This window comes from Crocuta crocuta, unplaced genomic scaffold, assembly GCF_008692635.1.
Source record: "Crocuta crocuta isolate KB4526 unplaced genomic scaffold, BGI_CrCroc_1.0 scaffold369, whole genome shotgun sequence".
NCBI classification, from domain to species: Eukaryota; Metazoa; Chordata; class Mammalia; order Carnivora; family Hyaenidae; genus Crocuta; species Crocuta crocuta.
The window spans coordinates 5,592,019-5,606,407 of NW_027529441.1; the positions used below are offsets into that span (position 1 = coordinate 5,592,019).

At 41.4% G+C, this 14,389-nt stretch overlaps 1 non-coding gene across 1 annotated transcript; it reads right to left on the bottom strand.

The window, feature by feature from the left end:
• Positions 1-861: 861 nt before the first annotated feature.
• Positions 862-968, bottom strand: LOC144228420 (U6 spliceosomal RNA). Its single transcript, XR_013334194.1, has one exon. It is a non-coding gene; the product is annotated as a U6 spliceosomal RNA (small nuclear RNA).
• Positions 969-14,389: the final 13,421 nt, after the last annotated feature.

Below are 14,389 nucleotides of genomic sequence, written 5' to 3' on the forward strand. Positions count from 1 at the left end.
ATAGACTATGTAACTTAATCCTGAGTCAGGCTCCCGTGATGAGAATATAAGTCAATCCTAGGGGTCAAGAGAAGAGGTAAAGGAAGGAGGTGGAGATGGTGAAGATCACTAAAGGCTGAGTTATTGAATTTTAAACCAGTCTCCAAATCACCTTTCACTGCAGTCACTGCAAGTAAATGTTTTGTCATGCTGAACGCAAAATGACACTGCAAAACAGCAAACCACCTTGGTCTCTTTCTCTGTAGAGTCAGTAACACGGAAGGTCCCGCTCTCAGGGTCAGGTTTTGAACAGAGCAGGTTAGGCAATGTTGATTGCTTTCAGTATGTCTTTGACACCAAGTACTGTCTGAACTGCAGTGGTCCCAAAAAAGAAAGAAGAGAAGAAAAATGAGAAGAAAAGGTACATAAGGAGGAAAGGGAGCGGGGGGGGGGGGGGGGGGGGNGGGGGTGTGAGAGGATGCTTCCTGATCTCTGTATTAGATTATAACTTCTTCCCTCCTGAATAAGGAAAACAAGTAACTGGCCCAACTAAGCTGGGAATTCTATTACCTTTATAAAGATTGTCACTTTAAGTGATGATCCCTGTAACCAAAACCAAGTCCTTTCATATCATTTTTTTAGAAACTTCCTGACAGTTGATCTATTACATTCCTCATTAGACATCCTGACCCTTCTTTTTGTAGCCCAGTTTCTTTGACTGGAATCGATCTTTCGACCCTTAGGAGATTCCTAATAGATGCAATACCAAGTCCTTTTGTTTGATCAAATTGTGATAAGTTAATGACTTCACCAAAATGTATTCTTGATCCAAGCTTCCTCAAGCACACAGAATTTTTAAAGGAATATTTTCATGCTTGGAGAAAAATACAACAGAGCTTTACGAATTTGCATGTCATCCTTGCGCAGGGGCCATGCTAATCTTCTCTGTATCGTTCCAATTTTGGTATATGTGCTGCCGAAGCGAGCACGAAAAATACAACAGAGCTTTAAAAATATTCAATTTCCTTTCTTGTCATCCTGGTTGAAAGTTCTCTTAATCCTCCATAGAGTTTTTAAAGGAAATAAGCAAGTATAAAGCACCTGCGTGACTAAAGTTAACCTTCAAACACTTAGGTGGGCTACAGGTGATGGTCTTTTCTGATTTGTATTATACAACGCCCCCCACCAAAGGGGCTAGTAAATAATGAGCCAGCTCAGGAGAGGCAGAAAGCCCCAGGTGCAAGCCCTGTTGAGTGACCTTGATTAAGTCTTGCCTTTTGGTTCCAGATTCTGTCTCTGAAGTAGGTTCCCAGGACATTTCTGAGAAAGAGGCAGAGAGGTGAATGGGCAGAAACCCAAATGTCTGCTGAGCCCATTAGAGGCAGGAAATTGAAGATCAAAAGGGCTGCCAGCAAGCTGGAGTCAGCCAGAACCGCTTAGGCTCCAAACACTAGCTCCCTTCCAGCATCGGATGTGATAAGTGAGAGGCTGTTACAACGGTAAAGTTCCTATAGTCAAGGTAAATGTAAATTCCAATTATGACTTATCATTGTTAATGCGAAATGTAAATTATGAACTCGCCAAATAACATTGCCTTTCAAAATAAAGTTATCCATTTTAGTTAAAAATAGGGGGGAAAAAGGGTCATTATGGCAGGGTGGGGCACCTGGGTGGCTCAGTCGATTGAGCATCAGACTTCAGCTCAGGTCATGATCTCTCAGTTCGTGGGTTCGAGCCCTGCATCTGGCTCTGGGCTGACAGTTCAGAGCCTGGACCCTGCTTCAGATTCTGTGTCTCCCTCTCTTTCTGCCCCTTCCCACTCGCACGCAAGTCTCTCTCTCTCAAAAGTAAATAAGCATTTAAAAATAATAACAAAAATTAAAATAAAAAAAAAAGCAAGGTTTCTCAAACAGCACTAGTGACGGTTTGGGTCAGTACCCTTGGTTGGGGGTACTGAGTACTTGGCTCACTGAGCACAGGGCACCATTGCAGCATGTTTGGCAGCTTCCCTGGCCTCTCTGCAAGTGTTCGTGGCACCCCTCCCCAGTCGTGACAATAAAACATATCTCCATATGTTGGAAAATGTCCCCTAGAAGGCAAGAACACCTCTGGCTGAAACCACTGATTTTGATTTTGGTGGAAAGATAGGGGGCCACTATGATATTTTAAAAACACCTTTAGTTTTGCGTGACATTCTCAGGTCCAAATTTTTGAAGGTTTGGCTGAGTTCGTGAAGGACATCTTCTCATTTTAGAGCTCTCAATATAAGAGAGCCTTCCAAACATCCGGGAATACAGTAATTCACTGAGGCTTGAATAGTTGCAGAGGCAAACTAGTCTGTTGCTTGGGGGCAGAAATTGTGAATTTCCCACTGATGCTACAGACCAGCTCCTGGCTTGGTGCCAGCACATAGTATGCTCTCAATAAATGCTAGATGGATGAATGGATGGATAGATGGAAAAGTACGATAAGAATTAAATCGAGCTAGGGAGATTTGTTTTTCTCTAGGTGTGTATCAGGTCTCCTTTATCTGCACTAGTGAACTGAAAAGAGCGTCTTAGTGATGAAAGGAGAGTAAGTACGTCTGCCTCTAAAAGAAATGCTTCTGAGCCTCTGAAGGGAAGGACAAGCCCACTGTGATACTTTGGGTCTTTCATCCATTCTGCAATAAACAATGCTGGTAAGTTTTGAATTAAATCAGCCATGGTCCTGGTCTGGAGAAGCAAGGCACACCAGTAGGCACATAAATACACCGAGGTACAAGACTCTCTTCTATGACCTGCATTACTCTGCTCATTCCGTCTACTCTTCTGGAGAAAGAGCTGAAAGTAGGTCAGCAGTCGGTATAATGAAGATGCGAGCTTCTCAGAGAAAGCTCTCAGCTCAAACTACACTTGAGGGGCCAGGGCTGTCTGAGGTCTATGAATGCAAATTCCTTTTCCACAGCAGTAATTTAATATGCCATCCTCTATTGTGGTTGGCCAAGTTTGCTAAATTACCCCTTCTGTGACGCTGAAACTTGACCTTGTACATTTGTTTTTGGAAAATTCTTTTTGTAGTCTGAAATCAGTTGGTTTCCAGTTTGAAGATACCGCCTTTATGTTTTATAAACAAACAAACTTTTAACAAAATAACCCCAGGCTCAGTGGGCTCTGACTTTTCTAAAAGAACAAAGTTGGGGCCTGTGGGAGGCTGGGGAAGGACAGTTCCTAATGTTTCGGTCTTGTGGAAGGTGTTTTTATTGCTATAGAAGTAAGCAGAATATCCCCACTGGTCCCAAATATCATGGCCCCTTCGTTAATGGATCTTGCCAGGACCCTGTCTCTTCAGTGGGGAAAATGGCTTGTTCACAAAGCCATTCATGGCAGGACTATTTGGCTCCCACCGACAAATGTACCATAGGGCTCTTCTGCTTCCTGGAAATCGCTTTCTTTCTAACTCAGGGGAAGAGATTGCTCTTGAATGTTTTAAATGGCACCCTGTGCTCAGCAGGCTAAACAAGGAAGAGGAGTTAATCACCCCTTTTAAGAATCAAAACTGAGCACCAAGGCAGAGATGGTGAAGAAGAAGAAGAAGAAGAAAAGAAGGAGAAGAAGAAAGTGGTAAAGAAAAAGAAGAAGAAGAAGAAAAGAAGGAGAAGAAGAAGGTGGTGAAGAAGAAGAAGAAGAAGAAGAAGAAGAAGAAGAAGAAGAAGAAGAAGAAGAAGAAGGTGGTGAAGAAGAAGAAGAAGAAGAAGAAGAAGAAGAAGAAGAAGAAGAAGAAGAAGAAGAAGGTGGTAAAGAAGAAGAAGAAGAAGAACGCTTTAGAGCAAAGAAAAAGAATTTAAGCACTTAATAGTGTTGCCTTCCACCTCTGTGCAGAAGCCTGGTGCTTTGTGACCTGCTGTGCTTCCAATTCTCTGTGCATAGGGCCCCAAATCTCGAAGATGAGTAAGACCAGAAGATCAGTCCCTGATCCTCAAAGATTGAAAACCCAGATGTGTAGTCGGGGAGAAATAAGAAATGTTCACAAATAACAACAAAACTAATACTTTTGTTACAAAAAGATACTATATGTATCTTTAAAAACCAAATTCTTCTAGAACATTAAAGTAGTTGAAAATATAGTGAAAAATCACGAGGTAGGTGTATTAAAATTCATAATGTTTTAAATTTAAATATTTAATTTATACCAACACCTACTTTATATAATTTTACATCAGCTTAAGCTAATTCAAAATCATTCAAGATCATCCCGTGGACGGGAAAAATGATCAAACATGGTAATTCTCGCAACTGAAAATGAAATAAGCAAAGAAGTAAGTTTTGAAAATACTATTGATAAGCTTGTTTCTATGAAAGCCAGTGGGAACACATGTTTCTTTTTGTCTCAAGCTATAATGTACCTCACCTTGGCACGGGTCTGTAAAATGTTGATATTTTGTTCATCATGATTTTTTGCAATTCATTTTGATTTTTGGTTTTAGTTTGTTTATTTATTTATTTATTTATTTATTTATTTTTATTTATTTTTTGAGAGAGAGAGAAAGAGCACAAACATGGAGTCTGTGAGATCATGGCCTGAGCCAAAATCAAGAGTCAGATGCTGACTGACTGAGCCACCCAGGTGCCCCTAATTTTTATTTTTAAAATATTGCATTAGGATGTAATATATCTGGATTCCTGAGTATTCTGGTGATGCCTTCAATGTTGTGCCTGAGGGAAATTCCTCACTGACCTCACTCCACTTCCTGCCGTGTGAAAAGGTGAAATGAGAATCCTACGGAATTACAGCTAAAGTGAAGAGGTGTTGCTGGCTCATCAGAGCAGACAGTCAGAGGGAAGGACCCAGAAAACATAGAAGGACCAGTCCCTTACTCCTCCTCCAGCACTGCAATCTCCCTCTATCACCCCCTATAGGTAAAGCCTAACAAGGAGCCTGCCAGCAAAGTAGAAATGCAGGCTGTTGAGTGCTGGCCCAAGCATCACAAAACCAACCATAGAAGGGTGAGTTTGGAGCTAAGAAGTAATAGACTAATAACTGGAAAATAGGTGGTTTCTCCTGAGTTATATATTGAAGGACAGGAAGGATAATATTTTTTCCAGCGCCTCACTAAGCTCTTCACGATGCCACACAGTTAATGCATGAAAGTGTCCTGAAATCCACACCGAGTTCAATCTCATCCCGAAACACACGCTTTCAACCACTCTGTCATAGTGAAGAAGGAGAGGACATTCTGGGAAAACAGAATAGAGCAAGACAAAGAGTTGAAAACTGAACACGGGACATGATGGCAACAAGTAGTGTGGCATTAATATAACTAACATTATAGGATGCCTATTATGTGTCAGACACTTTACTAAGTGCTTTGTAATAATCATTTGATTTTTTGTTTTAGGTGCTTTTTTTTTTATTCCCGCTTTACAGATGGGGAAGCAGAGTTACAGAATATTAATTAATTTTGCCCAGGGTCACTCAGCTCTCAGATGAAACAAACAGAATACAAATATGGACACTTAGACTCCAGAGCCCTTGCTCTTAGTCACTTAGCCATCCTGCCTCCGACAGAAAAGAAAATAAACATGATTCCAGAGATACATAAGAAACAGGTCATGGAGGCCATCCTAAGGTGCATGGGCCTTATTTTCTGAAGAAAGAGGAACGCTAAAGCATTTTCTTTTTTTATTTAAAATTTTTTAAATATTTATTTATTTTTAAGAGAGAGAGAATGGGGGGGGTGGACAGAAAGAGAAGGAAACAGAGGATCTGAAGCAGGCTCTGCACTGACAATGTGATGTGGGGCTCAAACTCATGAAGGGTGAGATCAAACCTCAGCCGAAGTCAGATGCTTAACCGACTGAGCCATCCCAGCGCCCCGTTAAAGCATTTTAAATAGCAGCAGTTTTACATTTGGAATGGATCCCACTGGTCTGAGCCCAGTTTGGAGGATGGATTTAAAATACAGACATAGGAATTGGAGAAAGTAATGAAGCTACTGCAATGATTCTTTGAGCACTGCATGGAGTTCTGATGGTAAAAGCTGATATTAGGGAACATAATTAAGAGGCTAGAGATATTTATGACACTAATGATTTGGTATAGATGATGAACAGGGATGAATAACGACAAGCGGGCACTTTTTGGATGGCCAATACGTGAGCATGCCATCCACTGAGAGAAATACTAGAAAAGGAACCATCTACGTGCAGTAGATTACTTTCAACATTTGAGTTCTCTGAAGCTTTGAGCATATGCGGAAGTGTAAGTTCAGCCAAATCTATATTTTCTTTGCTATTCAATGCCAGCTAAGGAATTTTAACTCAATTTCATTGGAAACAAGGACCTCAAAAAATTATTTCTTTTTTTTTTTTAATTTTTTATAGTTTATGTTTGAGACAAAGAGAGACAGAACATGAGCTGGGGAGGGGGCAGAGAGAGAGGGAGACAGAATCTGAAACAGGCTCCAGGTTCTGAGCTGCCAGCACAGAACCTGATGTGGGGCTCGAACCCACGAACCGTGAGATCATGACCTGAGCCGAAGTCGGACGCTTAACCGACTGAGCCACCCAGGTGCCCCTCAAAAAATTATTTCTTAATAAAATGCTATGACTGCACTGAAAGAACTCCAGATTTGCTCCTCCCCTGGCAGAAACTCATGTGGTAACTCGGGTCTCTAAAACATGTTCCTTGGGGCGCCTGGGTGGCTCAGTCGGTTAAGCGTCCGACTTCAGCTCAGGTCACTATCTAGCAGTTTGTTCGGTTCAAGCCCCACGTCAGGCTCTGTCCTGACAGCTCAGAGCTGGGAGCTTGCGTCAGATTCGGTGCCTCCCCTTCTCTCTGCCCCTCCCCTCCTCATGCTCTGTCTCTCACTGTTTCTCGATAATAAATAAATGTTAAAAAAAATTTTAAACACATTCCTTAAAAGAAATGTATTCAAGTTTAAATATGTTTTAATGCAAATGTCTACGGAGCTAGTGAGTATCAAGCTACTAAGAACCTAAGTAGTACGGTGAAGTATCTGATATTTTACCTGACTTTCCAGCCAATACAGTATCTTACCACAATTTCATAGGTGCCACAGAAGACATGAGACTCCTGTTCAGAGACAAAGGACTCTATTACCTATAGCAATAGTAGTAGCCAGAGAATCAGCATTTGTACCAGTTTTCTGAGACCCAATTCCCATAGGACAAGGTGAAGAGACAGAAAATACCTATATAAACAATGGGGTGTGTTAAAGGAGAACCCCAAACAAAAGGCACCCCTATATTTTGCAATGAACATTAAGCAAACTTGATCCTTTGCTCCAGAGGGAGACACTCGTTTTATCTTCCCAGGCTAAGCAAACCTTCCTTTTGTTCTGGAGAGAGACGCTATCTCCAGCTTTCACGACAAAACTCTTGAAGAGATAGCCTGAGAAAAAGGCAGCTTTGATCACAAGACATGTATAAACGTGGGATCTATGAAGATTAATCTTTCAACAGTTAAATATTTTTGCAATTTTCAAGTGACTATATAGAACACTTGGCTTGGCAAGTGTATGCCACAAAAGTTTTAAAAGCATAAAACATAAGGAGAAAGAATTAAGGTGTCTCAACAAATAGAATGTGTAGTAACAGCTAACATAAATAAATTAGCTAGATCAGACTCACTGGGAAATGGAGGGGCATCCACAAATACGACGCCTTGGGAAGTGAGGGATGGGGTTGGGGGGGAAGAACAGACTATAAAACAGATGCTATTTATCTCCAGAAGAAAGAACAAAAGAATTTGGGGGCGGTTCCCTTGCTTGCTGGGGCCGACATTTGCAGTTCTGTTTGCAGCAGAAGAATATACCAGAAATTGGAGACGAATGATTCATATCCTGGCTGCAAAGACACTACAGTAAGGAGTCAGGGATTAGAATGGGTTCTAATGAGAAGTAATAATCCCATCTTGTATTCACACTAGACTGTCTGAAAGAGTTTTTACAGATATCATCTTATATGCTTTCAATCAGCCAGAGATCAACATAATAAGAAAATACAAGAGGCTCACAGGAAGCTGAGAGTGAAAGGAAGTGTCCCCCCCACCCACCCCACTTTAGAAATCCACAAACTTGTATTGGGAATGATGTTGCTAGGCAACCACCAACTTCTATAGGCTTTGGGACTAGATGTTCTTGCTCACTGGTAGAAAGAAATACAGATTGGAGGCACAGGACAGAGAAGAAGGATTTGCTGGTTGATAGTGATAAACTTGCCTATACCATGAGGGGCATTGATCACCAGGCTAATTCCAAGGGAAATCATGGATCCAAGGCAGACCTCAGAAAAATCAAATTTGGGAGATTTTTTTAAGGCTTATCTGGACAACTGTAAAATTTATTTTGCCTTTCAGAAATTATCAGCCAATCAAACATGATTACACACAGCCTCTGGAGAAACTCGTATGGCAGTGTTGAAGTACAGGACAAAAGAGTTCGGCTCCCTTTCATGCTGCCTAAGTTTTATTATTTACAGAAAAGGAGAAGAGGGAGAGAGAAAGAACGAAAGGTCAAGCCTCTCTGGGCCATGTATTATTTAAGAAAATAAGAAGAGTGAATATTAAAACTCAAAACTCCATCCACAAATAATCCCAGCGACATGATTCTTTTCCCAATAATATTCATCGGCATCTATGCAGTCAAGGAAAAAAGGGATGGTGTTCTAGGGCTGTTGATTTACTAAATTAACTACACTGGAGGGAGACAGGGACAAAGTCATTTGGTGTAGACTCAAAGAAAGGATATAATGATGAATTCAAACATTTAAATTGGGTAAAGAGGAAAATAAAACCACAAAGTATTAAGAGAGGAAACAGAATCAGTAAATCGAAGCCCCTATCGTATATAGCAAAACTGGTCTCAATACTTTCCTTCTATCAAGAGATGAAATTTATTTTCTCCCTCTTTAGGTTTGAACTAGCCTTACGTCTTGCTTCGATACACAGAGTACGGCAGAAGTGATATGCAAATGAGTCCCAAGTCTTGACTTTAAAAGTCTTAAACACTCCTTTTGTTGCTGTCAGAATTCTTCAAATGATACATGAATAAGCTAGCTAGAGCTGGCTGGTTGATAATGGTCTCAGCTGGGATGGGTGAGACTACTGAGATGGCTGAAGTCTCTCTCCATGTGGTCTCTCCTCCGGCAACAGGCCGGCTTGAGCTTATTCTTTTCTCTCATCAGGATGTAAAAGTTAGCTTTTGCTACATAACCAGCTATCCCCAAACTTAGTGGATTAGAACAAGAGCCCATTTATTCAGCTGATGATTCTCTATATTGATGACCTGGGCTCAGCTCTAATAAATGGGCTCTTGTTCTAATCCACTAAGTTTGGGGATAGGTGGTTATGTAGCAAAAGCTAACTTTTACATCTTGATGAGAGAAAAGAGTTATTTTTATGGGGTATTTTATGCAAGCGAGCTACAGAGATAGGGAGTTGTTGTTGGAGAATAGGATGTTCAAACTCATAATGCTCACAGTAATGTTTCTGTTGAAGGCAAGGTCCAGATGGTGACCATTCTTAACCATGTGGCTAAGAAAGAGTGGATGAAAACATCTTTGGTGTGGGCAGGTAAGAGTTAGAAGTAGTTGATGGTACGTTGACATTACCAAGGATGATAACAGGATTAGGATTAGGAAAGAAGTTACGGTGTCAAGTGCCAAAAATAATGAACATCCCAAGTGAGAGCAAAGTGAGGTTGGGTGATGAGGAAGCCAGATGCCGCAAGCTGTAAAGAGACTGGTGTTTTCTAAATGGGCAGAGGAGTAATGGTCTGAGACAGGCATTGGAGAGTGAAAAGACACTGGCATGGCCTTAGCTATCGAGTGGGAATATATGCAGCTCTTGCACTTGAGAGCAGTGTGGATAAAGTAATATTCTCAGAAGGCACAGTCTATACTGGGGGAGAGGAAATGAAGGGTACGAAGTAGATGAGAATGAGGTGAAAGAGATGAGAAGGAAAAGGAGATGGAGGTGGGAAGAGTTTGAAAATATGCAGAGTGTGTTTGCCCACTGAGATGACATTCCCCAAAACCTCATAAATAGGTTGAGAGAGTTGTATCTAGTGACAAGGGGGTGGCATGAACAAAGCAGAATAGGGTGAGATTTGGGGAGATCATGGACAACTAGCCAGACAGAGTATAACAAGGATGTGAGATTTGGTGGAGTTAGTCCCTGGAGTCTCACGCAGAGTGGTGAGAACGTGGTCATGGTGGTGAGGTCCTAAGGGTGTAAGGCAATGGCTTGCTGCTGAAGGAGTTGAGTTGATGTATTGTGGGGAGATAAGGGAGCTACCCCATGAGGCATCAGCTTGAAGGTGGCCTGTGTGGCATAGTTTTCATAAACCTTCCATGTTTGAGAAGCAGATACTTACTGGCTATGAGGGTCCTGCTCAGTTGTCGGGGAAACTGGCCCCACAGAAGGGGTGGCAAAGACTCCCCTGCTATTTGAGGAGGTGACAAGTGTATGTCCAGGCAGGGCTATGTCATATGGCCTCATAGCTGGACCAGGGATCCCAAAGTAGTGTGGCTATGGTCTATGGCAAAGCCACAGACACCTGGTGAAGATGCAAGGTCTAGGGCACCTGGGTGGCTCAGTAAGTTGAGCGTCCAACTCTTGATTTCTCACAATTCAGGAGATCAGAGCTCCACATCAGGCTCTGTACTGACAGAATGGAGTCTGCTTGGGATTCTCTGTCTCCCTCTCTCTCTACCCCTCCCCACCTCTCTTCTGTTTTCTTTATTTCTCTCAAAATAAATAAATAAGGCTTAAAAAAAAAAAAAGGTGAGGCCTATCACCCAGTGAAATATAGATGGGGCCAGAAGATCAAGAGGTCTGCCTGTTGTTTTTCAGAGATAGGAACCATGCCAACTGAAAACAAAATAAAGAAGTTGACTTCAAGACAAGCACCGACTATTCCTATAAAAGCTTGATGTGAAAAATATGGGTCTCATTTGTCACACAAACAAGATTCTTATCCAGATAAAGACTGAGAAGTGGACCATGAAGCCTCTCCCCAGGATCTCAATCTACAAGGGGCCATAACACATACTTGGGGAAATGGAAACTTTACCAGATGTGAACCGAGATAAAGATAAGGGCGTTTATTAGTATACATCTTAGAGGCCACTCCATGTGATGAGCAAAGAATGCTTTGTGGAGCTGCTGTGGATGTGCTGAGGGATGAGACCAGGTCCAGAAACTGCCTTCTAAGGATGATGGATGTGCCAAGCTGACTGTGTGGATGACACAAGTCTGGAGCAATAGCAAAGAAACTAAGTGCAGCCCTCCATGTCCCCACTCCTTTTCTTACTCCAGACAGCACCTGGCCTCCTCTTCTTACCTGTGTTGGAAATTTTTGAAAGAATTTTTGCTTGAAAAGGGGCCAGATTTATTATTCTGCCTTCATACCCACTTCTCCATCTGGCTCTGACTTGTGGTGACTTGTTTTCCTAACCAAATGGCATGTTTAAGTCCATTAAGGACGACTCCAAATGCTAAGCTCCAAACTCTCTATAGTTTACCTCTTTCCAGGCCCGATATGGTCTGAAACAGAGATCATCAGAGCGCTGCATTCACGGAAGATTTAAAATGTCTCTTTGAGGAAATACACCTAACATCACAGAGGCGTAGGCTGTCGATAACTTTTTACATTATGTCCTCCTCACCCAAGAACAGATTCTGACACTGTTCTCTAAAACTGACTAGCTCAGGGAGCAAGTAAATAATCCCTGGTCCACTTACATAGGGGTATTCAGCTGGTTGATCTAAATGACAGTCCTGTCATGACTAATCGCATCAGAGAGCTAAACTGAAGAAAGGAGATATAAATACTGCAGTGAAAAATACTGCAGTGAAAAATAATTCTCTAGAACTGAGACTGATTAATCAGTTAGTTTAAGGCAGGTTTCACTGCCTATCGTCCTCTATATTGAAATAAAGATGTTTCCACTCCAGAGCAAGAATTTTGAGAGGACGGTGTTATGAACATATTTCTTAATAGCATATGATAATCAGGCTACACAAATAGATAAATATAAACAAAGACCTGCTAATAATTCCAAGTTGGCCACTATCATTCCCAACCACAGGGAGCCGGGAGTTTCAGCTGCCTGTCTATAGCACCTATACAGCAGGTGACAAAACCAATGTTGAGAAATGAAATATATGGGGTGATTCAGCTATAATGCTCTCCCTAGGACAGACATTTGTATATATAAGCATAGATCTGTAAATCTTCTGTTGGTGTTTTTTTTTCATTGTTAACTTAATACAATGTAGTTCTATGTGCACTAGATTCTAGATGTGAGTAAATAAAAGATGGTCCTTGCCCTGAATGTAGACAGAGAACAACGGAGGAGAGAATTATGTAAACAAATAATTGCAGTATCAAAGGCTAATTGCTATGATAGAGGTACAGGCTGCAGGGGAAACCCAAAAGAATTAAGGCAGTTTTCCAGAGCAGTGGACACTAGACAATGGTTTAGATGGATGCACTGAAACTATAATACCTGAACAAGCACAAAATGTCTAAGCAAGTCCTCTGTGAGGATATGAACTGGGATCCTCAAATTATAATTCTTTTTTATTCACTTTGTATTCAAATTCCAGCTGGTTAACACACAGTGTAATATTAATTTCAGTTGTACAATTTAGTGATTCAATCCATACCTATAATACCCGGTGTTCATCACAAGTGCCCTCCTTAATCCCCATCACCTATTTAACCCACCCCCTCCACCCTCAAATTACAATAATTGATAAATGTGGTATATGAGCCATAGCCATAGATCGCAGAAAAAATAATCATGTCGGCGCCCAGAGGATTGAGAAGGAAGGATCCCTTGAGCCAAACCAGACCTTGATAGCAGGTAAAGTCCGCAAAATTAAAACCTGATCATCATCTCAGAGATTTACTTCTGTTTGGCCCACCATCCAATGAATACATCTGTTTATGGTCTGTTTCCTCTGTCAGAATGCAAGGCCTTTGAGGACAAAGGTCACTGTGGTGTCCCCCCCAAGAGTGCCCAGCATTTAAGAAGAGTTCAATCAATATTTGTTGAATGAGTGAATATACACATGAATGAATAAGACGTTAAGTGAGTTTTTGAGTCTCTTTATCTGTAAGATAGCACAAACAAGTTTAATGAAGACATTGCGGTGACTCACATAAAACCAGTTCTGTCTACACTGTGACAACCACATAAAACTCACTCAGTATTGGCTATCATTTTTCTGAGTACTATCTTCATCAATACTCTCGTTTCCAACAAGGCAGTCACTGAGTTAAATACTTTAAAAACACTATAGCTTATTCTATTCCAAATCCTTTCAAGAACCCAAGAAAAAGTAGAGAGGTAGTCTTATTTTCATTTTGTAGATCAGAAAATGAGATTTAGAGAGGCTTACGAATTTGCCCAAGGCCTCACAGAGAGTTGAGTGACCAGGATTGCGATCTTATCTCCAAAGCCTGCTGTCTCAGTCACCATATTGTGCTGGCCCCCATGATCCAGTGACAGCTAGTTGTATGTTAAGCACATAACATTTTCCCCACTCAACTGTGAGCTCCCCAAAGGAAAGGGCTATGTCTATCCATCTTTGCAGCAACTTGCAGAGTGGGTTTCCTGCTCTGAGCCTTTCTTCCCACCTCAGTTATTTGCTTTTCCAAATAGGTTTCTATACCATTTCCACTGAAGAGAGGACTCTGGGCAGGGGGGGGAAATCAAGCTCTAGAATCCATCAATGCCTGAGCTGTTAATGCTGTTAAATAAGGCCTAGAAGCAGAGGACAGACTCTGGGTGTGAGGAGTATAGAAAGAATTAGTGATCTTTGCACATTAGTCATTTCTGTGTTACTTATGTGAATAAATCTAAAATTTGAGTGGTATCTTCCCACATAAAAAGCAGCAGAATACACACAATATGGATGCAAGAGAGAAATTCCATCTTCTACCTCAACCACTTATGGTATGAGTCCACCTGTTACACTGGACAGCAAAAAGGGAACATGAAAGCTGATTAAAAAAAAAAGCCTTAAAAAGCATACTTAAGCTTGCCTATATAACTGAGAGATGACAGACTTGAAAGGGGGTGTAAATTTAGTGTCATTCTCAGAGTTGAGCCTAGGAACATGCCCAGATATAATAGAGCAAGAAGATACACTTTCTCCATAGCAACGACCTGGAAATACAGCACCACTCTCATTACCAGAGGATATTTGACAGAGACATCTTGAGAGGCAGTTTCCTCCCACTGAGATTCATCAGGCTGCAGAAGGAGAAATGTGGAGGAGAAATTGAAAAAGAACAAGTGCCAGGAGACGGAGTTACCAAGGTGTGGGAGGTGCTAGATGGCAGAGAAGCAGAGAGGAATCCACAGAAATTATTTCGAAACTTCAAAAACACTGATGC